Source organism: Podarcis liolepis, assembly GCF_965112155.1.
Source record: "Podarcis liolepis genome assembly, chromosome: 2".
Classification (NCBI taxonomy): Eukaryota; Metazoa; Chordata; class Lepidosauria; order Squamata; family Lacertidae; genus Podarcis; species Podarcis liolepis.
The window spans coordinates 81,858,482-81,882,661 of NC_139555.1; the positions used below are offsets into that span (position 1 = coordinate 81,858,482).

Below are 24,180 nucleotides of genomic sequence, written 5' to 3' on the forward strand. Positions count from 1 at the left end.
CTGAATAAAATTTTTATTTAAAAAAATGAAAAAAAGGGAATCTATTCTTAGAGTTAAACATAACATATATTGCCAGAAAGAATTCATGTTTTAATGCACTAGTTTTAATGTGTCAATATGCCATATTGAAACACCCTATATAGAAAACCAACTTCACCATGTCCCTCATAAAGGGGAACTAAACCAATGTGTCAAATGACAAAACCAAGACATTTGCAAAGGTTGAGGATTTTTAAATAACAAGCGTCAGCTGAGGAGATTAGGGTTGTCCTCACCAGTAAAGAGGAGGCTTTACGGTGCTCTAACTCATGTCTTGCAGTTCGTGAAGAGGACTGATACCATTGATCAAGGCAAACTTTCCCCACTGGCAAAAACACAAAACCAAGATGGTATAATGTACAACCTAGGAAATTAGGCACAGATAAGAATTTGAACATAAAACTACTGTGTCCCATCCAAAGGGAAGTTCACATGTTGAATGTGCTATAAAGAGTCCTCACTAAAGCTGGCAAAATCAGTTCAGTCAAGAGAAAGTGAAAGAGCTGTAGGCAGTGGCAGCGGCGTAGCGTGAGTTCTCAGCACCCGGGGCAACGCAAGTAATTTGCGCCCCCTAACCCGGGGCAAGGCAAGTAATTTGCGCCCCCCCCAACCCGCGAGTTGCCGCTGGCGCTGCCGCCCAAACGACGCCGCTTGCCCGGAAGAGGAGGGGGGCAGAGAGGCGAGGAAAATGCAACTGCCCAGCAGCTGCAGCAGCACCGGCGGAGGCGGGGCTGTGAAGAGGGGCTGCCTGGCGCGTCCTCCGCGGCGAGCGCTGAGAGCCGCTGCCTGCCGGGCGCCTTCAGCCCGGACACGCGCACAGCTCGGCGGTTCCGCGAGACATGCGGCTCCGCTACAGCCTGCGCCCGAGGCTCTTCGGCGACTCCGGAGGCAGCGAGCGCGCCCCCCCCCCAGATGTTGCGCCCGGTGCGGCCGGCACCCCTGGCACCCCCCACGCTACGCCACTGGGCAGTGGGCAGTTCTGGATATTTGCCATTAATTTCAAAGGAGCTGGTTTGAGTCTCAAATGCTACTTCTTTTAAAACAAAGGAGGATGGGCAGTGGGTGCTTTCTTGGTTGTATTCATAGTTAGGTCCCAGGAGAAAGATATCACCTTGAAATTTAGATCAAAGGCAAAAGGTTCTCGCCTGCAGTTTTTATTTTCAGACTTTCCAAAATGATATACAGGGAGAATATCTATATTCTCAATGTCTAGCTTAACTTTTAAACCACTTACTGTTGTACTTACTACAGGACTTCAAAATTACTTATTTTGCACCTAAATTATCTAATTTGTAACTGTGACGAGAAATTGTTTTCCTCCCTGGATCTTAGATGTGTTGCAAAGGCTGCTGGAAGCTAAATGGTTATACATACTGGACATTGATAGAGACCAAGGATGCATTCAAAGCCTTCCTTTGTTTCCATTCCTGAATACTCACTTGTATGGTCATAATTCTATGTACCTGGCAGCCAAACATTATCAGCATCTACAAAGAGCAAACTCTCATCAGTTCATCCCTGCTGTCATTAGAAAATAATAGAAGACTGCAGCAGTGCCGGTAACAGGTTTGACTTGAAATAATCTATGCTCCTCAAAAACGCAATTTAGTTTTACTGTTATTGCTAACAGGGTAATTCAGCTTGCTAAAACGAACAAGCACCACATCCAGTTTTGTTTCCCCAAAACAAATATTTCATACTGTGTGATAACAAAGTGAAGGGACTTCATCCTTATGTAGAAATCTGTGTGAACTCAGATGCACATCTGGATATCTTCAGAACACTGGCTTTTCATGGAAAGGGAGGACTCAGCTGTAAGCTGCTGCACATGCACAGATTAGCCTCCTCTTTTGATTTATGAGCTGGAGGCTCCCTTATGTGTATCACTTCCATTTCATTTTCATTTTTGCAAATGGCAGGCACTAGGGACAAAGCATCGGTTGCAGCTTTTTTTTCAAAGGCAATATCTAATCACAAACTATCGACATGATTTTTTAAAAAAACACTCAGTAACTTCTTATGGCTCATTTGTCCAAATAAAAGTACAGCAGCTGAATGGAAGGCCACGAAAGCCTAAATGAGGTGCTAAATTTAAAATATTTGCATCAGGTATTGCCAGCAGATTCAGTGATGCAAAGATTTAGGATTATGGGACCCTATGGGCACATACACCCACCCATCCACACAGAGAGAGAGGGCGAGAGAGAGTTCTCCCATGCACAAGGACTGTGCTATTCACATCACCCCAAAGGAATGCATTTTGGCATAATCAGATGGGGAGCCTGCATATGGAGTTCAGCAGATGGGGTTTGAGGGATGCATTTACCACAGAAGGTGGGTGGGTGGGTGGATTAATGAATGCAGAGGACTGGAGTGTGTTGATCACTCTGTATGTTTCAAGAGGATCAAACTTTGGGGGAACTGCCTTCATGTGCTTACTTGGGAGCAATCCTTTGGCTTCTGTGTGGATACTCTGAAACAAAGAGTTTAAATGTAATAAAGGGGAACACACACACACAAATATGTACAGTGGTACCTCGGGTTACATACACTTCAGGTTACAGACTCCGCTAACCCAGAAATAGTACCTCAGGTTAAGAACTTTCCTTCAAGATAAGAACAGAAATTGTGTGTCGGCAGCACAGCGGCGGCGTGGCAGGCCCCATTATCTAAAGTGGTGCTTCAGGTTAAGAACAGTTTCAGGTTAAGAACGGACCTCCGGAACGAATTAAGTACGTAACCAGAGGTACCACTGTAGATTGGTACCCATTTTATTTTATTTTAGATAGCAAGTCTGCAGACTGATTGTATATAAGCCACTCTGGGAGCCTTTTTGGCTGAAGAATGGGGTACAAATGCTCTTGATAAATAATAATAAATAAGATAAATAATAAATAAGATGTTAACTATGAAAATCCTTTAATAAAAACAACTTCAATATTTATCATTCCGTACAGCATACATATAGAAAATACCTCTCTCCCATAACAGTGGTAGCATAGTAACAATAAAATGATACGCCCATGCACAAACCAGCAGAGAAAAATTAAAAACTTGGAGTGCCGACACTCCCCTCCCTAGCCCTGAAATCCCTAACCCAGAAGAGTCAGTCACATCAAGCCACTTTTATTTGCGTATTTATTTTCCACTTGTATTGTTGTTTTCAACTCCCGACTTCATCCATAAAATAGCCCATAATGTGATCAATACTGGCTGAGAAGATCAAAGTCTGTTGAACTCCTGTTCACCAACACTCTGAATTAGCAACCGGGTGTCAGTAAAATGACCCTGCTCCCACCCACCCCCAAAACCCACTTTGCCTGCAGGGTGATGGATGAGATTCAAGGCTGGGGTGGAAGGGGATAGAAGGCCCTAGTGAAAGACAATCTTTTTAAAAATGAAAATGAAAATGAAAATAAAGATTGTACTCCAGACAGCATAAAAAGAAATGTTATGGTCGCCATTGGCTTTGTATGTTTATTTTAGGTAAAGGACTGCAATTCACTGTACTTCCTTCCTATCCAGTAGGAAGCAAGGGTTTGTTGAATGGACTCACTACATGATTTTTGCTCATTATTTACTACTACCTCTTGAGATTTTGCCTTATTGGAAATCTTGCTTTCTGTGGCAACATCTAACCCCTTTCTATAAATATAAAGTTGGAGTGGCTTAATATAGTTTTCAAAGATTTCTTAGCATACGATTAAATAGTGTGGATTATAGTTTTCTGGTATTAATCTATGATTATATTTTAAATAGTAGCATCAGGTTACCTCTTTTTAAAAAAAGGCTTTTTTCATGGTCACTTTCTATGAATGGTTATGAAAACAAATGGCAAACCTTAAGAATGTTAAGGAATCTCAGTTTTCTACTCATTTTCATGATTGCTTTAAGGATATGTTTTCCTCAACCTGTATACTCATTATTACAACATTAATTGGAGGTCTTGCCCAGTCACATTTAAATTCTTTAAAAGGTAGTTTGCTTACAACTGCACCCATTTCCCAAAAGAAGTCAAAGGCAGAAATTGTTCCACAGGATCATTTTCCGTTGGTAAATAAAGTAAGTATGGCATAGTAGTAATTGTGTTGGAGCCTTTCCTGATGATGGAACTGAAGCCACACTAGAAGGCATCCATACACCATGCAAGACAAATATTTTACTTCAGCTATTTTTGACCCTTAGACACCTATGCCCATGGATGGTTTTCAGACACACCATCATTTTCAAATGCCATTGCTAAAGGAGGTCTGTTCCTCAGCAATGCCAGCATAGGAGATCACCTGGGAGCCATCTATTCTGAGCTGAGCTCCATGAAGAACAGGGTACAAATATAATAAATGAGCATTTTGATGCTACTGATGTGCTGAATGGGAAATAACAATGCCATTGTTTCACATATCCAATTTTTTTAGGGAGGGGGACCCCCAAACATTTCCTGGATTATCTGGTTGCTAAGATTTGCTGTACTTAGACAGCCAGCATGGTAAATTTGAATCATTGAATTGCAATGTGGTTAGGTACATATATTTAGGCCATTTTCTGCATGATTAGTTTTCTGCATAATAAATACAGTTGTTTATTTCTTGAGCATAAGTTTGGACAGAAGAGAGGCATATCCCATTCACAGTAGCCAGGCAGTGGATCACAGCCTTATTAAACTTAAAAATGAAATGGCATAGGTATGGGGAGGGGTATACATAGTGCTGAGAAAGTGGATGGAGAGATATTTTTGTCACTATGTCAAAATACCAGAAGTCAGGGACATCCAATGAAGTTATTTCTTGGAAGATTCATGATAGACAAAAGGAAGTACAGATGACTCTCAGCTTGCACACACTTAACATGCACAATCACAGCTTTACATACTTGGCAGCCAGCCAGTCCACAACCACACAAATTGAACACACGCATAGCAGAGAGCTTAAAAGCTCTTTCTGCACCGGGTTTTCCTGGTGTGGAAAGAGCTTCAAAGCTCTCAGATTTGCCTACCAGGCTCTGAGAAGGTATCTCACGGGCTCTGGGAGCCTTCATGAGATCTCGCGGGGCTATCTGAGATGTCACAAAGGCCTCCAGAACCCATGCAAGAGTCTTTCTGAGCCTAGTTAGCAAGGGAGAGAGAACAAAAGCTCTTTCTGCACCGGCTAGTTGAGGGCATCCTGTTTATCTGCCCCCTGCCCCATCAGATTTGATCATAAGGATTTTTACCCCCCCCCCAAATTGGTCTATATTTATCCTCCATATCAAACTTAAGAGGCCAGGGAAGGTGATTCGTCTCTATCCTTTCAATTGTTCCAAGTCTGCTGCTCTACATTCTACAGATACATGACTTCAATTTTTGCTTCTTTTACTCCAGGCTAGATCCAGGGTTTGGGGGACCTTTGGCCATTCTTTCCTCAGTGCACCCCCACATGAAAGAGGCAAGACATGCAAAGTGATAATTCTCTGAGGCTTCTTGTAATCTACTGGGATATTCTGTAGATTGCTTGCTCTGTTAGGGTGGTGTGCCTTTTGCTGATTTGGGGGCCCTGGCATTTGCCACGCTTGCCACCTTTTAGCAACCTTGTCCAATTTACTTCAGACCACAAGGAATCATCTTATGTTCCTGGATGGTGCCTGCCATGTTTCTGTTCTTTTCCTGGAGCCACCAAGCACGCAGAAAGCGCACACCAAAACACATGGGAAAGTAAATCAAAATGTTTGTGTAGCAGCTTTGCTAAATTTAAGTCCGTACTCTGTGTGCAAGAGTGGGGGATGTGTGTACTGGAAAGCTCTTCATACTGTAGCCAGCCAGACGTGTTGTAGCTTGTGAAAGTTTTTTCTGAACATGGCAAGAGAAATCTTGCTTTTGAATAACGTTAAGGATATCAAACCGCAAAAGCGAGACCATTCAGGCTTAAGGTTAACTATCCACATAGTTTGCACACCACTATGGTTTCTTTTTTCCACCGTGGTATGAGTTTGGGATGATTTGTCAGGCGCTCTGTGGCTTTTCTTGGGACTTGTATAGTTACTTGGAATATGAATGAAATCTAATAAAAAAAAAGTTTTATTAGGAGTGTTTGCCATCTTTCAGCTCAGCCTTCAAGTACTGGCTAAAATTCAAAACTCCCAAGCTGAGAAAATGGCATATATAATGTGCTGCAAGAAGAGAAATTATGACAATATCTTCAGCCTAAAGAACATGTTTTGCCTGTAGAAATATCATTTCTCTCCCCTGGTAATACAAACCTAACCTGGGTTGGAACTTTAATCAAGTGCATCTGAGCCCAGACTAAGAGAGCTCTTCCAAATCTTTGGTTCTGATGGGTTAACTCTAACAAAGGGTTGTAATAGTTTGTGCCTGTTCTAGGGCTGGGGGTGATAGGAGCAGAAAGGGATGAAAAGCGATGAAAAAAGAATTCATCAGTGAAGACCTTAGTCCTCTTCAGTGTTACATCATATGTAGAGAAGGAAGCATGTGAGGATATGGAGGAGTGGGATGAACATGCTATCTTCACCTTTCCACCCCCATTTTTGTAGCCTTCCAACTTGTGGAAGACAGCTGTATGAAGCCAGGAGACCCTCTGTCCATACATTTCAGAACTCTGATTTTCCATAGAGAGTCTCTGTGGATACAGGAGACTCCCAGCTTCTTACAGTTACCCTCCATGATGGAAGCAATGGCAGCGAGGGTGGAATTAGTGTGACCATCCCGGCTTATCTCCTTTGTGTATTTTCTTCCTCACGTTTGCAATGCCTGAAGAGGCCTCTTGGATTGAAATAGACAGCTCTGGATCCTTGGATTATTTGGGCGTTATCAGGGAGGCCTCTTTTTTATTATTATCACTTGTATTTCTTCATACCTTGCTTTGGTTCTTAAGAAGTAGATCTCCTCCTTCTCAACGAAACAATTGAACATGCTGATAGAATATATAATTTGAGATACTGATGTTGTACCGAATTATCTCCCTAACATTGATGTACTGTAGTTTGGTAAATACGTAACGCATAATCTCAGTGAAATAAAGTAAGTGTTAATGTCACCAAATTTCACCAAATCTTACACAAGCTACAATTCAACATGCTCATAAAGCACAGCAGGTTGAGATCCGTTTTGCTATTTGTTCCAAATAAAATGGACATTAATATCAGAAGTCAAGCACCAGTTCCATAGCAGTGTAACTCTCTGGATATATGTGGAATGAGTCTTCTTCTTTTTTTCTAAAGGAAACCTGCCAGTTACAATAGATAAATTTTAATATTTTAATCGCAGACACTGTTTGCTGAAGTGACTGCAGGATTGGGAGGGCTGCAAAGTCGTGTAAAATGGCATGTTAAATCTTGGCACTGTAACAGCCGCGAACCGTTCAGAGCCTCAGTTGCATTTTCAAGGATAAGGCAGGAAGCCTGAAAACACAGGGGCCGTAATCTGTGGGGAGAGTGCATACTGTGGGTGGTAGTGGTAGTCTCCCCCCCCCCCCGTACTGTATATGCTTTTCTATTTTCCTTTTGGACTTGCTTGCTTTGGCTGCTTTGAGTTGAAATCATGCTGATAGAATCACTTTGGCTTGGAGGTAATTCCATTTCCTGTGTCTCCTCTTCTACTTCTTACAAGAAACGGCTGGTTGTGTTTGCACAGAGACATGCGCCAAGGTAAGTTGCAACCTTGCAATTTGCTGGTATGAAGCAAATATGCACAGATGTGAGGCTGCCCTTAACAATGACCCGGGCGGTTCAGTTACTGCAGAAGCCAGTGCAGAACCCTGACTGGCACAGCGAGGGTGGCCTATAGTACACTTATTTTGAAAGAATGATGGTGCCTGCCTCCTCAGTCCCAGCACTGATGCTTTCCTCTGGTGCCCTAAATGACTTGGGAACCAAACCCTTAAGAGGTGCTTCTTCCCATCTCAGTCTGCCTGTGTCTTACGATCTTCTGATGCAACCTGCTCCAAGGATGGCTTTATTCAATCTGTCTATAGATGACAATAAGAATTTATTGTATAAGGACCTACAAATCTTTTTCATGCCTGCAGCTAGAAATATAATAACACAATATTGGAAAACAGCTAGTAACTTAACATCAGAGGCATGGTGGAACAGAATAGTGACTGGAGAAAGTAATGAGTATCTTAGAGCACTCAGGAAAACAAGTCGATTTTGAAACTGTGTGGTGCATGTTTATTCACTACGACAGAAAGGACATGGTTGCCCTCTCACCACCCATGGCTCACTTTGGGACAATCTGTTAAGGTAGAGATTAGAAGAAACCTACTTATAAATGTAAAGTTTGACTATTTACATGGTTTATACATGGAATGTTTCTTGGGGGTGGCAGCATATGGGGGATGTTTGTGATATGTATTTTTAGAAACTGAAAAATAAAAAAGTTAAAGTGGGGGAAGATCTTCTGCAGAGGCCTTTCTCCAAGTACCTTCTTTGATATCAGTAAGTCACAAAAGGCAGGACCTTTCTGTGGTGGCATCTGGTGTTAACATTATATTTTTGGCACAAAGTTAAGATTTCCCTTTTTTAGTTATAGGCACATGGGATCAAGCCATCTTTCCTTGTCATATAGTTCTGCCCCATATTTTGCCAAGTCTTGGGACCCATCTTATTCCTGTGATCATTTAGTTGTTTTAAACAGTTTTTAATATTGTGTTTTCATTGTTGTAACTTGTTCTGTGACCTTAGGGTGAATGGTAGGTAATTATTATAATGATATAATTATAGTAATAATAATTTCCCAGGAAGGTACTGCACATGATGACATACAGTCACTTCCTGAGATATTTTACTATACAGCGTGGAGCTTAAAATGTATTTAATGTTTTTTTTTAAAGAACTATACAGACCTTGAACCGCCTCATAAATACAGCAGAGATCCAATGCATGGTTCAGCCTGTCATTTATGTGGCTTAATCTGCTGATTAAAGTTCTGATCCGTATATAGATGAGTGAGTGAGTGAGTGAGTGAAATGGGAAGGGGGCTCGGGCGGTGCTGTGGTCTAAACCACTGAGCCTAGGGCTTGCCGATCGGAAGGTCGGTGGTTCGAATCCCCGCAACGGGGTAAGCTCCCGTTGCTCTGTCCCAGCTCCTGCCAACCTAGCAGTTCAAAAGCACACCAGTGCAAGTAGATAAATAGGTACCGCTCTGGGGGGAAGGTAAACGGAGTTTCCGTGCGCTGCTCTGGTTCGCCAGAAGCAGCTTAGTCATGCTGGCCACATGACCTGGAAAAACAGTCTGCGGACAAACGGCTCCCTCGGCCAGTAAAGCGAGATGAGTGCTGCAACCCCATAGTCGCCTTTGACTGGACTTAACTGTCCAGGGGTCCTTTACCTTTACCCTTTTACCTGAAAATGGGAAGATGCACACCAAAATACAGGTGTCCTCCCCATGCCCATTTCAGAGTAGGGAGCCCTGTGTTACCAACTTACAGGGTTGGCCTTTACATGGTTGCATGTGGTATATTTTCACCCTGTCCTCAGTGCTCTTCTGTAGGAAGCTATTGAAAAAGCCAATGGTCAGGAGTCAGGGCAGTTTACTGGGGATGAACACCACTGGAATGCAGCAGAGAAGAGAGGAGGTGGCTTAACATTGCAATTGATGTGCTATACTTGTCAGTGGGTGTTTTCAGGATGGGGCTGCCAAATTTGAATTGAGACATTCACGTTCTTAGTCAAGTAAGATGAAAGAGTAAAAAAGCCAGTTAAAGCAAATTATTGCATTTTTTAAAATTCTAAGCAACATTCCTTCTCATGTACAGTTGTGCATTTGTCAGCCTGTATGCTTTGACATCAAAGGAAGACTATCTATGAAATATATGATTGTGTTATATCTCATACTTAGCGAAAATGACTTCTGGATGTAGGTCAAAGTCCCTCATACAATGGATAGCAACAAAGTGGGACTTCTGTCATGTCATCAGTACAAAGTCAAGTCTATGCTTGATGAACCATAAATATTTCAATGGACAGTGTAGTTATGTGACTTCAGTAGAGAACTAAGATTGCATAATATGCACTGATTGCCTATTTTCAATCGATATTTTCAGAGTGATTTGCCTTGGTTGTTAAAATACAAAAATATCCATTTTTAATTTGTTCTATAAATGCTGTACCTTCATGATAAGTGAATGTTTCTGCAAAAAAAATGTAGAATATTCAAATCCTTATGTACTATATCTACCCTGTGCAGTGGATAAAGTGTTATATATAAATTGTTATAATTATAGATTAATTTATACCCCACTTTTTCCTCCTGGAAATCAAGGCAGCTTACAGATAAAAACAAGAATCTCTAAAAACAAGAGAACGTTTCTTGACACATTGCTTGTGCAATGAAGAAGAAGAGTTTGGATTTGATATCCCGCTTTATCACTACTCGAAGGAGTCTCAAAGCGGCTAACATTCTCCTTTCCCTTCCTCCCTCACAACAAACACTCTGTGAGGTGAGTGGGGCTGAGAGACTTCAGAGAAGTGTGACTGGCCCAAGGTCACCCAACAGCTGCACGTGGAGGAGCGGAGACACGAACCCGGTTCCCCAGATTACAAATCTACCGCTCTTAACCACTACACCACACTGGCTCTCAATGAAGCTTTCCCCCCTCCCCTCCTCGCCTCGCTACACCCCGAAATTGGCTCTGGATGGCCCATGGACCAGTGCAAGGGGGAATCATTTTGTCTAGTAAGCTGGAATGCTTGCCCTAATGGCACAATATTGAATTCCTCCCTTGACTTTGATCCATTAGGCATCTGTTATTCTTAATTTTAGTGGGCAATATATCATTTGTTTTGTCTTTTGTATTTATGATTGGCTTGGGACACGGGTGGTGCTGTGGGTAAAACCTCAGCGCCTAGGACTTGCCGATCGTCAGGTCGGCGGTTCGAATCCCTGCGGTGGGGTGCGCTCCCGTTGCTCGGTCCCAGTGCCTGCCAACCTAGCAGTTCGAAAGCACCCCGGGTGCAAGTAGCTAAATAGGGACCGCTTACTAGCGGGAAGGTAAACGGCGTTTCTGTGTGCTGCGCTGGCTTGGCAGATGCAGCTTGTCACGCTGGCCATGTGACCCGGAAGTGTCTCCGGACAGCGCTGGCCCCCGGCCTCTTAAGTGAGATGGGCGCACAACCCTAGAGTTGGACACGACTGCCCCGTACGGGCAGGGGTACCTTTACCTTTATTTATGATTGGCTTACTGTCAAGTTACGTTTCCTCCCTCAGAGTATGGATCCCTTTTTATATCCCTCATTTGGGATAATCTACTTTTAAAAAAGAAGCTGAATTACCTTTTAAAACTGCCTTCTGTTCTATTCATTAACCTTGCTGGCATCCTTTTCCGACTTGTGTGGTGTAACTTTCATAATCTGTGGTGTACATTTTTTGCCCCTGAACTTGTATTATAGTGGTTTTGAATGACCACAAAGCTTCCTATGCAAATCTTGTGGGAAAGCAGTAATCTGGTGATCAAAAAACCACAATACAGTGCAACCCATATGAGATGAATCACAAGTTGAATCATAGCGTCCTAGATTGCAGTTTATGCTGGTGATGGAACACCACACATGCCCACAAGAACTCTTCAACTCAAAAGGTAAAGAAAGGAGGATTGGGTGCAGTCCCTGGGGAAAGTAACTAATTTTTCTAAAGTTTCTGTGAATTGGCCCTTAAGGCAAACCTTGTTCTGGCTACTTGACGCAAGCTGATTTATTCTAGGATAAAAGTAAGAAGATTGGAATAAAACATTAATATATTTCTTACAGTTGGATGGTTTGATTTAATTTACCCTGTAGGTAGATTCACATTACTGCCTTCTCTACCAGGACATAGTTTTGCGAAAACTCATCCAAGGTATGCGAATTGCTTCATACTATATTGTTACTAGTACTGTTGTTATTAAATTTATTAACTGCCCTTTACCCTAAGGTTACCCCCTAACCCATCTACAATTTTCTCAAGGTCAGAGCTGGTCGTGGGGTATTTGGATGGCTTGGAGGGGGAGGGAATAGGAAGAGGGAGAGGCAGGCATAGGGTAAGGGAATTGTTGTTTTCATCATCATCATCATCATCATCATCATCATCGTTATACCCCGTCCCATCTGGCTGGGTTTCCCCAGCCACTCTGGGCAGCTCCTAATAGAATATTAAAAATATGATAAAACATCAAACATTAAAAACTTCCCTAAATAGGGCTGCCTTCAGATGTCTTATAAAAGTCAGATAGTTGTTTATTTCCTTGACATCTGATGGGAGGGCATTCCACAGGGTGGGCGCCACTACCGAGAAGGCCCTGTAACCTCACTTCTCACAGGAGGGAACCACCAGAAGGCCCTCGGAGTTGGACCTCAGCATCCAGGCTGAACGATGGGGGTGGAGACGCTCCTTCAGGTATACTGGACCGAGGCCGTTTAGGGCTTTAAAGGTCAGCACCAACACTTTGAATTGTGCCCGGAAACATACTGGGAGCCAATGAAGGTCTTTCAGGACCAGTGTTATATGTTAATATAAATGTTAATACAGGATTATGTTTTTATGTTGCACAGCAATGTATAATATATATTTATGAACGTGTGGTTTATAGATAAATATAGTTTGTTTTATATAGATAAAGAAAAATGCACTATTCACAGTAATCATCAGAAAGAAAATATTTCTCCTTACACGTGGTTATTCCCATACAGCTCACTATCCATTTAGAACATCATGGGGGGAAAACCCCCCAAAAACTTTTAATGACTTAAACACTATCCCAAACAAGAGATTCCAAGGGGACATGAAGAGGATATAATAATGAGCCAGTGTCAAGAAGGATTTATGATTATTATTCATATAGCTGAACCATATGCTCCAGCTACTGCTATGATCTTGCTAGATTTGGTTCGACATCTGCAGTGATAATGAGTAAAATTGCATTACACCGCAGTAAAACAAAAATCAAGGGGTTTTTTTAAAAGCTAGTAGGCTGCCAGGAGAAACACTGGCCTTCTTGACAGGGTCAAGGGGGATTTTGTTTCTTTAAAAAAAAAAAGGTCGGATGCTCTGGAGAAACCTATAGATCTGGCAGCCAGCTGTCTTTCCATTATTATAGGGGGTCCATATAATTGATTTCCTTTACCATGTGCTTTTTATCATTGCTATAAGAAACCAAGCACAATTATGTCAGGAAGATTAACAAAGAAGAAGCGGCAGCCACAGCTACCTACTCTGCTGAATGAATCAGGGGAAGGTGCTGCAGGTCCTGAAAAAGACTTTGTGATATCCGAATCACAGTGACCTCTGTGAATGTGCCTTTAATATTAACCAATGCATTTGTGCACTTCAGATTAGAGCAGTCATACATAGGCTCACACTCACTGCCATGCCCTTAACCACCCTCTAACCTCTGGTTTACAGCAAATATGGATTAGCCACACTTTGGAGAAAGAGCACGGGACTAGAAGCATATTGACTTTTATTAGCTCTGAGATCTCCCAGGGGCAAACATTGGTAATCTTTGGTAATATGGCACCCTGAACAAGCCCAAAATTTAGTGCCCACAAATAGATCTTTTTGGTTTTGCACCTCCTTGGCTCAGTGCCGTGTGCGGGGGAACCACCTGCCCCACTCTAAATTCAGCGATATTCAAATACCTACTTAGCCATGAAGTTCACTGGGTGACTTTGGGCCAGCCACTGACTCTCAACTTCACCTCATATGTGGATTAAATTTGGCAACGGGGAACCATGTTCTCTACCTTGAGCTCCTTAAATGTGATAAATAAATCACATTTAACGGCACAACTTAATTTTCCCAGTAAGTAACTGAAGCTGAGCCAAAGATAATGACGCTCCCCTTGTCTATGCAAATGAAGATTATTAGGGGGAAATCTAGCTGGAATTCTACCTGTCAGGGAACTGCCATCGGAGGAACAGGTGGTGGAAGGGCTCACGGAGGCTGGGAGAGACCCAGCAGCTGAAGCAGGAACCAGCAGGGGGAGAGGTGGGTCTCTGAGGGAAAGCGAGCAAGAGGGAGGGCTCAGGGATACGTCCAGCGAGAACAGTGGGGAGGTTTCTGAAGCTCCCATAGGGAGACCCACTCCTCGCCGGAAACTGTCACGCCGCGAGTCCAGAAGACGTGTTTCCGTTAAGGAGCTTTTATGCTGGAAGCGATTCCGAAAGCAACCACTGTCGGAATCTGCAAGTGACTAGAGCAGCCATGTCTGAGGGGCTCTGTCACAGACAGAGGTTTGTGGGCTTGAACAAACTCTGAGGGACTACGATTTTACGCACAAGCAGCTCATCATCCCATCACACTACCCCAACTATTTCTTCTGCCCACATACATTTTGTTTTCTTGGAGAGAGAAGGAAAATATAGTTTGGATTTTTTTATTTATTTTTTCCAGCAGATAAATCATCTTCAGAGAAAGGGGTAAACACCACCTCACTGCATACATCCATTCAAAACTGTGGGCATCTGTAAGAATTAAACACACACACACACACACACACACACACACACACACACACACTGCATATCAAGTTTGTCCCCTGATAGCACAACTTGCCCTTGGCTGGTGGCAAAAGTGTTTTCTGGAGATGCAGAAAGTGCTGGAGGTAGACTCTGCAATGCAGCATGGTATTAAAATTGGGCCATCTGCTGCACAAACCCTGAAATCATAGCCCAAGTGTGTGAAGCCTTTGGCCTTCCGGATATTGCTGAACTATACAACCCCATCATTTCCAGCAAGCATATCCAATGAACAGGGATGCTGGGAGTTCAGCTACTACAACTGAAGGGCTGAAAGTTTCACACTCTTGGTCTATGATGTTATAGGCAACTGCTATAGATTATACATCTCCCCCCCCCCAAAAAAAAATCCTGCTGACCAATAAATCAGATTGGCTTTTGGTATAATAATAATAATAATAATAATAATAATAATAATAATAATAATAATAAATCATTAATGTCCATGAAAACAAATGCATGTTTTAATTATGTAATGGCGCATCTGCAGTCTTAGGGCTGGTTGATTACTCTCCTCCTGCTCACCTCCATGTGCCAAGATGGGTAGAAACTTCAGTTTGCCTGAATACCGTACTATATCTCCTCTTTCACTCTATGTCAGTCAATGCAGTTAAATACACATGTAGCCTATACTGTAATACACATCTTCTCATGTTTGTAGCAGATCTATTATAGGTAATTCAGGTTAAAATAATTGAATGCTTCCAATTTTCCACAGAGATTGCTTCCTGAAGCTTACAAAAAGCATCTCAGAAAAAGAAAAAGTCGATGGATGACAGATAACCCAGTCTGAGCTGTGGGAAAATGCTTAGGCAACATTCTCCTTGAATGGTCATTTGTTAAATTTTGGAATATTTGATGTGGAGCTTGGTCTGAATTCAAACTTTATGTTCTGTGATGTGTACATAGTTTCTACTAACATGGCCAGTGAATTGTCCATAAATGTAGGCTCAGCAGCTCCTTAGCGATAATCAAACTTTCCATATGTTTTAGGTAGGGGGAGAAAATAAACAATAATCCAAATGTTAAAAGTGAATCTTGGTGATTTTTTAAAAAAAAAATCTGATGATTTTGCCAGAATAATCATAAGCACAATATTTTAAAGCAGAGCAGAGAAAACCTATTCCCTGCCAGATGTTATTGGACTCCAATTCTCTTCAGCTGCAGCCAACATGATGGGAGTTGTAGTCTGACATTAATCACCCCATTTACAAGGCTAAAACGTAATTGACTCTTGAGAAAGGCTGTAACATTTAGTAGATTAATTGGTTAGATCACATAATTAGAACCATTTTCATACAGCAAAACTTTGTTCATAGTTAACTGGTTGGGCTGTCATTGATATATGCCTTATATCAGTGATCTTAAGGCAGAATTTAGGTATGATGTGTATGTGTTAGTGGGGTGATTGTTTTATTTTGTGAGTCAGGGTGTGCCCTGGCAAGGGGGAGGCTGAAGATGAAAGGGACTCCCGACTCTTAAGATGTTTCAAAATGTTCTGCTATGTTATTGTTTTGGAGTTTTTATTGTTTTAGAGTGTGGCATTGTATTATATTGAAGTTTCTCAGGTTCATAGTTTGTTATATACACATTATGGATGGAGTTCAGTGTCACACAAAGATTCTAACTGCACAAGCATAGCAGCATGCTAGATAGAACAATTCCCCTCCCCATACTGTTTTTGGGGTTCTCTCAAGCCAAGACAATTTGGGGAGGCATGGCAGAAGAAGAGGGGAAACGCCCCATTGTGCAAGTGGAAGCACTATCGGCTGTGCTTCCTCTCTTTGGCTATTCTGGATTCCAGAGGGGTCATCTCTAAACTCCCATCCCCATGTTCCCTGCTAAGAAGTGTATGCAATTACTACAATCACTATGTCTCTCTCCACCACGATTCCCAGCCCAAAGCAACAACAAAAACTCAGCAACATTAATCCAGCTACCAATGATGATAAACTTTCTGCAGAAGCATATCCCTCTGAAGGTAAGTATTTACTGATGCTGGGCTGAGAAAGTGCCAGCCCTATTAGAGCATTTGCTTTGCATTCAGGAGGTCTCGGGTTCAACCCCACAGCATCTCCAGGACCAGGGCTGCAGAAGACTCTCTGTCTTAAATTCTGCGCATCAGTGTAGACCAGTGTTTCCCAAACTTGGGTCTCCAGCTGTCTTTGGACTACAACTCCCATCATCCCTAGCTAGCAAGACCAGTGGTCAGGGATGATGGGAACTGAAGTCCAAAATAGCTGGAGACCCAAGTTTGGGAAACACTGGTGTAGACCATGCTAAACTAGACGGACCAACACTCTGACTTTGTAGAAGGCAGATTCCTCGGTTTGCTGCTAACTGAGCAGAATATTGTCTGTGGATGAGCAGGAAGCAGATCTGTGGAAATGCTGATGCTTGCTCTCCTAATCCTCCCCCCCCCCCCGACCATCATTTGGCAAATGGGAATTGGATAAAATAGCAGAGAGAGGTACGCAGGCTGAAGAGACTAACTTGCAAACCACCCTTGTTGCTACAAGCGCGAGGCCAAGCATAGCAGTCAAGGGCAAATATTTAGGCAATGTCAGTTATCTGGCCAATGTGTGTATCAGCATATTAGTGTGGAAATCCCCATAAAGCTCTGTGGGAGGTTCAGCTTTGATCCTAACAGCACCTGCCAGCCTGCTGAGGCTTTCTGTTGCAGGAATCCCTGTCAGGGGAAAACAAGAGGGAGACGCTCACCTGGGGCTTTAATAATGCTCTTCTGAAAGCAAATGCTTCCTTCATTATTTTGAAAGCTGGGTGGGCAGGAGGCAGGAGAGCTGGGTGGCTATTATCCAAAGAGCCACAACATTTTTGGGGGGGGAATGGGGGCCAAGGGAAGAGAAGAGCGCAGGACTGAGGAGCATACGCTGGATAACTGAGGCATTCTTTTTAGCAGAAGTATCTGCCTGGTCCTTAGCACCACTACAATTTTTCAAGCATTCTTCTTGCTTTTTAACTCCACCTCCGATTTGCTTTGGCTTTTTAATGTACCTTGTATCACATTTACTTGCACAGTATTCAAAATCCTCTTCCTTGTCCACTTGAGGCCTTCAGCCAGCAGAAATATTCCACATCTGCCACAACCTCACTTCCTCGGCTTGCACAAACATGTGCTTCTCTGAGTAGGCTTCGTGATGTTGTTTTAAGCACCTGACATATTCCATCTATCTTCTTTATTTTTAATTATTTCTAGTCTATAGGGTGACCTAATCAAACAGGCTTCTGTCTGATGTCAGGGGTTCTTTTTGTACTTTAATCTGCTCTCATTTCTATATAATTCTCCTCTTTTCTGCCCCCCCTTCCCTCCTTGCTATCAAAGTATTTTCTTTAACAAGCCCATCAACTAAAACAAAGTCTGCATTCTTGGATTCTAAGTCACACATAAAGTTTAAAGATGCTGTTTGTTCAGCGTTGACAGAAGCAGTCGGCTGTCCTAATTTACCTTCTCCATATGTTTTTATTAGAGCTGTGAGAGCAGGCAAAAACCAAGTGGGAGGACAGGCTCTCTAGTCTCTTTCTTTCCTTTAATATGAAAGGCTTTCCTACTCTTCAAGTTCATAAACTTCTCTGCAATTCAGCTTTTACTGGGAAAGAGATGGACCGGGTTTCCCTGTGACATTTCTGGTACCGCAGCTGGGAAAGGTCTGTCCACCAATAGCCACAGAAACAGCAGTGTTTGGAACTCGGAACAATCCTGAGGTAAACTCAAAGCTGCTGACAGGAATTTTAACCTCATCAGTCACTCTAGTGGAGCAAGGCCTGGCAGAGGAGAGAAAAATAGTGCTAGTCAACAGTGCTAGTCCCTGGTCTGCATGCCTGATGTGGCTTCATCCAGTGGAAAGGTGCATTTGTGTGTGAATTTGTGGGTGGAGGGAGACGGGGTATGTGCGGGTGTGATGGCCACTTGACCTTAAATGATGTAGAACATCTGAAGTAGTCAGCAGGGTTCAATTTTATCCCCCCACATTGTTTATGAAAAGATGAAACATTGACCTGGTAAGCCAAATTATGGTTTAGCAGAACTGGATTTTGGAGAGCTCTGTAGCCAAGGTTTCCTGTTGGCTACCTGTCATTGTTAAGGAGGAGAGGGCTTAAACATGAGCCTGGGTTCAGATGACCTACTAAGCCAAACCTTGGCTTAGCTGCCTCACAACATGGAGCTTAAAGGATCTGGGAAGAGCAAAGGAACTTCAGTCTCCTCTCTGGAAGTCTGCAAGCTCACACTAAGCTGTAATTTGGCTTAACATTGTGTAAAAACGCAACCATTGACATTCATGCCAACTGATACTGGCTTAAGCTAGCACCCGACTTTTGACTATTTTACTTTGTTGAAGATAATACAGAGCTTGTGGGTCAAGAACTATTCCCAGTTCAGGTTTTGAATATTGGCAAGGAAATGTAGCTGCAATTGTGAATGTTAGAAGGATGCTGGAATGAAGTTATATGGCTTTAGCAGAAATGTTATAAAGAATTAAGTAAAAATAGACTGTTAATGGGCCAAAGGGGGGGGGGGAATAAGGTTAGATTGTGTTAAGATAAACTATAGGACAAAAACTGGGAAAGATGGAAAGGATTTGCTGAAATAGCTAATTGAACTAGAATACAAAAAAGGGAGGTGTGAGGAGGTCGTCGAAACAAGTAAATGAAAGACAAGATATGAAAATATTGGATGTGTTTTTAATTGTTTCTGTCTTTGTTTTTGCTTTTGTTTTGTTAAGATAAGCAGTGTTTTTCTTTTTTTGCTTTTTATGTATTGTATTGTATTGTTTTGCTTTGTTTAACTCTTTTTCTTCTTTTTGTAATTATTAAATTCTTAATAAATATTATTTTAAAAAAATGTAGCTGCAATTGTGACTTGAATATTGAGCTTTTAATAAGTATATGTGAAAAGGATCAGCTGTCAGATTTGGGTTTGTGTCTGCTGAGAGCTGCTGTACTAATGACATTGTAAATATTGGGCAACTGTTGCAAGTTGTCCAAACCTCAACCAAAAGATAGACACAGTGTGAGAGTAATCACTGCCACCTTTGCATCATCAGGATTAAATATCTTGACTTTTCTATCATTTTCCTTCCAGTAGTAGATAGTAGAAGTGTGCATGCACACGAAAGCTCATACCAAGAACTAACTTAGTTGGTCTTTAAGGTGCTACTGGAAGGAATTTTTTATTTTCCTTCCAGTAAGTGGTTGGGAAAATAAGCTAACTCTTATAAGTGAAAACATAAACAGAGCTTGTGGCGTTCATAGATACTAGCATAAATAAAGAAATCAAATATTTCACCAGGAAAATGGGACAGAATGCACAGATGGATGCAGGCAAAATAAATCCAACCAATATGGATGTCTTCTGTATTCCACAGACAGCATGTTTCTGAAATGTTGTGGTTTTGTTTTTCATTACAGATGCTCCATTCCAAATATTTAATAATAACCTATTTTAAAAACTAAACCTGAGCCAAATAGCTCTTGCCCACCTTTTGTGGGAAGGGGAAAGTGGAGGGGCATATTTGGCAACTTTCGGGGAATGAGAAAATCCTAAAAATGCTCAGGGTGGATAATTTTACCTATAAAGATTAGATGACTAAGGATGCTGCCTTTGAAGGTGACTTGGAAACTACAATTAATCCAGATTGCAGCTGCCAGACTGGTGACTGGGAGAGGCTACTATATAGGAACATATAACACTGGCCCTAAAAGACTTACGTTGGCTCCCAGCATAGAAGCCAACTCCAGGCAGCTGTGAGTGCTTGGGCACCCACAATAATATAACTGGGGCACCCACAAAGTCAATGAAAAAAAGCCAGCAGGGAGCAAAGCAGTTCAGCTCCATCTTCCTCAGCCAGAAAGCAAAGCATGCTTTTCTGGGGGGTAGAATTCATATGTGGAGACAGAGTCTCTCTGCCTCCAAGTCCGAGCCCCTCCCCACGGAAAAGGGTGCCTTGCTGGCTGAAGAGGAAGAGGAGCCACTGCCGGCCACCATAACGAAGACATGCAACGTCACATGCACACGCCTGCACATAGTGCTTGTGACATCATGTGCAGGTGTGTGTGTGTGATGTTGCACGTCTGCGTGCAGTGGTGGGCACTCACAACCCTGAGGGCAAGATGGTACCCCTGACTCCGAGTATGCTTCCAAGCACAATTCAAAGTGTTGCTTCTGACCTTTAAAGGCCTAAATGATATCAGCCCTGTATACTTGAAGGAGTGCCTCCACTCACATTGTTCAGCCCTGGACGCTGAGGTCCACCTCTGAGGGCTTTCTGGTGGAACATCCTCCCATGAGGTGTCAAAGTGATAGCCAATTATATGAGCTTCTGTAGACATCTGAAGGCAGCCCTGTATCAGGAGGCTTTAAATGTCTCGTGTAGCATGTGTTCCCAGAGTGGCTGGAGCAACCCAATCAGATGGGTGGGGTACAAGTTAATAATAATAATAATAATAATAATAATAATAATAATAATAATAATAATAATAATTGTGCATTTAGAAGTTTTGAAACTATTAAGTGATTTAGAAGTGCTTTTAAATAAATAGATAGTCAGTGGCAAAGATGCCAGGGACTTCTTCTGTTAGGCAGATCAGGGATAAATGGTCCAAGGGGAGAAGGAGGTGTATCATCTGCTTTCTTCTCTGTCCCAAGACAGAGGGGAGAGAGCAGGGTAGGTGTGGCTAGAAAACAACAGAAGCACTTTGGCAGACAGACTGCAGTTTTGAATGAGACACAGTGGAAGAGGGTTTGCTTTGCGCTCTGGGCTGCCTCTGGAGGTTTGATATAGGGCAGTGGATTTGGCTTCTGGAGTTTTTAAGCAATTTGCTCAACCTGTATATTCATAATAAACTCAAATATCATAAGCTTCCAGTGACTCATTCCAAAGGAAACTGAACACAGATAAATTATTGCACCTGGGACAATAGAACAGCTGTAAATGGCTTTAAATGTGCACGAAAATTCAAGATCATATACAAGATAAGATCTGGTACCTTCAGTGAGAGAGGCAAGGTTTAAACAGAGGCAAATATTCATCTGGATTAAAAAGAAAATTCCCAGGCATGCTTATAAATGACATTTCATAGGCTATGATTTACACCTGTGCACTGGCGTGTAAATGCAACACATGATAATAAAACCTTCATAGCCACCTCTTCTTTGCAAATATCTGTGGTACTCATCAACTTTAAGCAGAACTCACTTTTTTTGTTTTTCTGCTTGAAACAGAACTCACATGTTTGCAAATTTGTATCTGTGCACACATGCACAAACAGAAAATTTGGCCCAGAAAGAACAAAACTGTGTGTGTATGTTAAGGGGAATATAAGCTGAATGGTTAATGTCCATAATAAGTAGCCATTGTGTATATTCACCAGGCCTCATGGAGAATGTGCACATTAGCCTTCCATGAATAGGGAATCGTAAACATTTCCTGGTCAATATACAGTACATAATCCCCAACATACCTTGGGAAGTGTGCATATCTCAACTGAATTTTCTAGATCCTCCAGCCATTACACATAATTGGGCCTTGGAGAATGTGCACATTTGGCTTAATTTGGTACATTATTTGGCTATTATGCATAATTCTCAGCAGGCCTTAGGTAATGTGCATATCTCAAACGTAGTATGTATACATTCTCCAGGCAATGTGCACGTTCTCCAGTCAGTATGCATAGTCTCTGAGAAACATCTGCACCCCCTGAGCTGCTTCTGGCCAACTGACAAATCTTACATGGCCCACAACATACCCTCCCACTGATGAGCAGTGGGAAGAATGGTGTGGGGCTACACAAGAAGATTCATTCTTTTCAGCAGTCCAGCTCCTTTTCATCACTCTGATGTTCCCTAGTCAGCTCAGCAGCAGAAGTGGGATTTGCAGGCAGAAGAAAATGTAAAACCTTCCTTCTCCTCTTACACTTCTGATGAAAATTCCCCACTCCTGCACTGTTACTAAAGGAAAAGCTTAATAATGGCATGGTGTCAATCAACAGGGGAATTGCAGGGGACGGAAGATTTCACCAGTAGGTAAAAAAAAGAGCAGGGAGAGAAACAGTGTGGAATACATCTTACCCTATCCACCGCTGTTTCTGGCAGGGAGGATACAAATGAGATGAAGGAATCATAAACAGTATGCTCCAATTCCCGAATTAATTTTAGACCTTCTCCTAGTTGAAGCAGAATTCAAGCAGAGTGGAATGCAGAACACACTGACTGAAGATGAAGGAAAATGGGAGAAATCCATTATTCTCTCGCTGCAGAAATCATATGTCAGCAGTGCATTGTAAGTCAATGCAGTGATGGAAATAGATCAGAAATATCCATTTTACTGGCAAGGATTTGTAGACCAGCCAAGTCAATATCTTTGGAAGCAATAATCTATCGAGTGCTTTTATAGAGGCCTATTAAAAGAATGCAATAGCCCTGCCTGGTGACATTCAAACATTCCTTGTGCCTTTCCTGTGACCTAATACTGAGCATTCCTTGAAGAAAACTAAGAGAGTCACAACTGTGATGACTTTGGCAGCTAGGAGTGCCTTTCCTCCACTACTGCTGTAGCTCCATTTCGAACAGAAATAACTTGGCCACTGTATTCCATGCTCTGGTAACTTCCTCTCTCCATGGGGCTGCACTTCAAAATGACTCGGAATCTCCATTTGGTTCACTGTGCAGGTCTTAAAGCCCCAAAGGACTCAGAACCCAAATACCTGAGAGGCCTCCTCCTTCCCTACATACCCTCTCAGGTGCTGAGATCAGCAGAGGGGGCCCTCTTGGTTGTTGCACTGCTCTCAAAAGCTCAGGGGCTGCCCAGGAGAGGGCACGCTCTATGGCAGCCACAAAGTTGTGGAACCCCCTATTCAGAGAAGTACACCTGGCATCTCCACGGCACAGCTGTCAGTGAATGCTGAAGACACACCTCTTCACCCAGGCTTTTGTCCCCTGAGGTGTATATTTTTAGAATTCAATTTATTCTAAGTTGCTTTAAACTGCTACCTTAGGGTGAAGGGCAGGTAAATGATGACGAGGGTTATGATATGGCTGCAATCCTATCTGCACTTACCTGGGAGTAAGTCTCACTGAAATCAATTGGAGTTACTCATGTGTAGATACCTATATGGAATTCTGCTTTGAAATAGATGCAATAATAGAACACTTTAGAGCCGCTGAAATTCTTAATACACTTCCAGTACATGCCATAAAAAAATAAGAGTGACCTCTTGTGGTCAGTTTAACACATGTCAGTTCTACTCTTTCATATGAACTAATGAATCCAATTGCCTACGTGGAAGAAAGTCTGTCCTCTGCTTTGATGCTGTGGAACGAATATAATTCAATGTATGTAAGATCCATATTGACCTTCTCTCTCTCTCTCTCTCTCTCTCTCTCTCTCTCTCTCCTTGGTATATGGTCATTAAGTATTATGTATGTATTTATACCCTGCTTCTTTTAAAGCTCAAGACAGTTTGTGAAATACCTAGAAGCAATACAAAAAAAATCCCCATAAGCTAACTCCCGACATACAATAAAAATAAAGTATCAAAATTATTACAGGTCCAAGATTCCCCCCCACACACAATAAAAGTAGTGCTCTCCCACTCCTCAACTAGACTTGTAAGGTGGAATTTTCAGGGTTTAAAAAGTGGGGA

The 24,180-nt window shown here is 42.3% G+C and overlaps 1 long non-coding RNA gene across 1 annotated transcript in view; it reads right to left on the reverse strand.

Moving 5' to 3' along the window:
- Positions 1-318: 318 nt before the first annotated feature.
- The window catches only part of LOC310700255, a 31,745-nt gene continuing 7,883 nt past the window's right edge, over positions 319-24,180 (reverse strand). The window contains exons 3-4 of the long non-coding RNA XR_014522538.1: positions 1,479-1,526; positions 319-364 (exon numbers count right to left, since the gene is read on the reverse strand). This is a non-coding gene — a long non-coding RNA (uncharacterized lncRNA). The remainder of the gene's footprint in view (positions 365-1,478; positions 1,527-24,180) is intronic.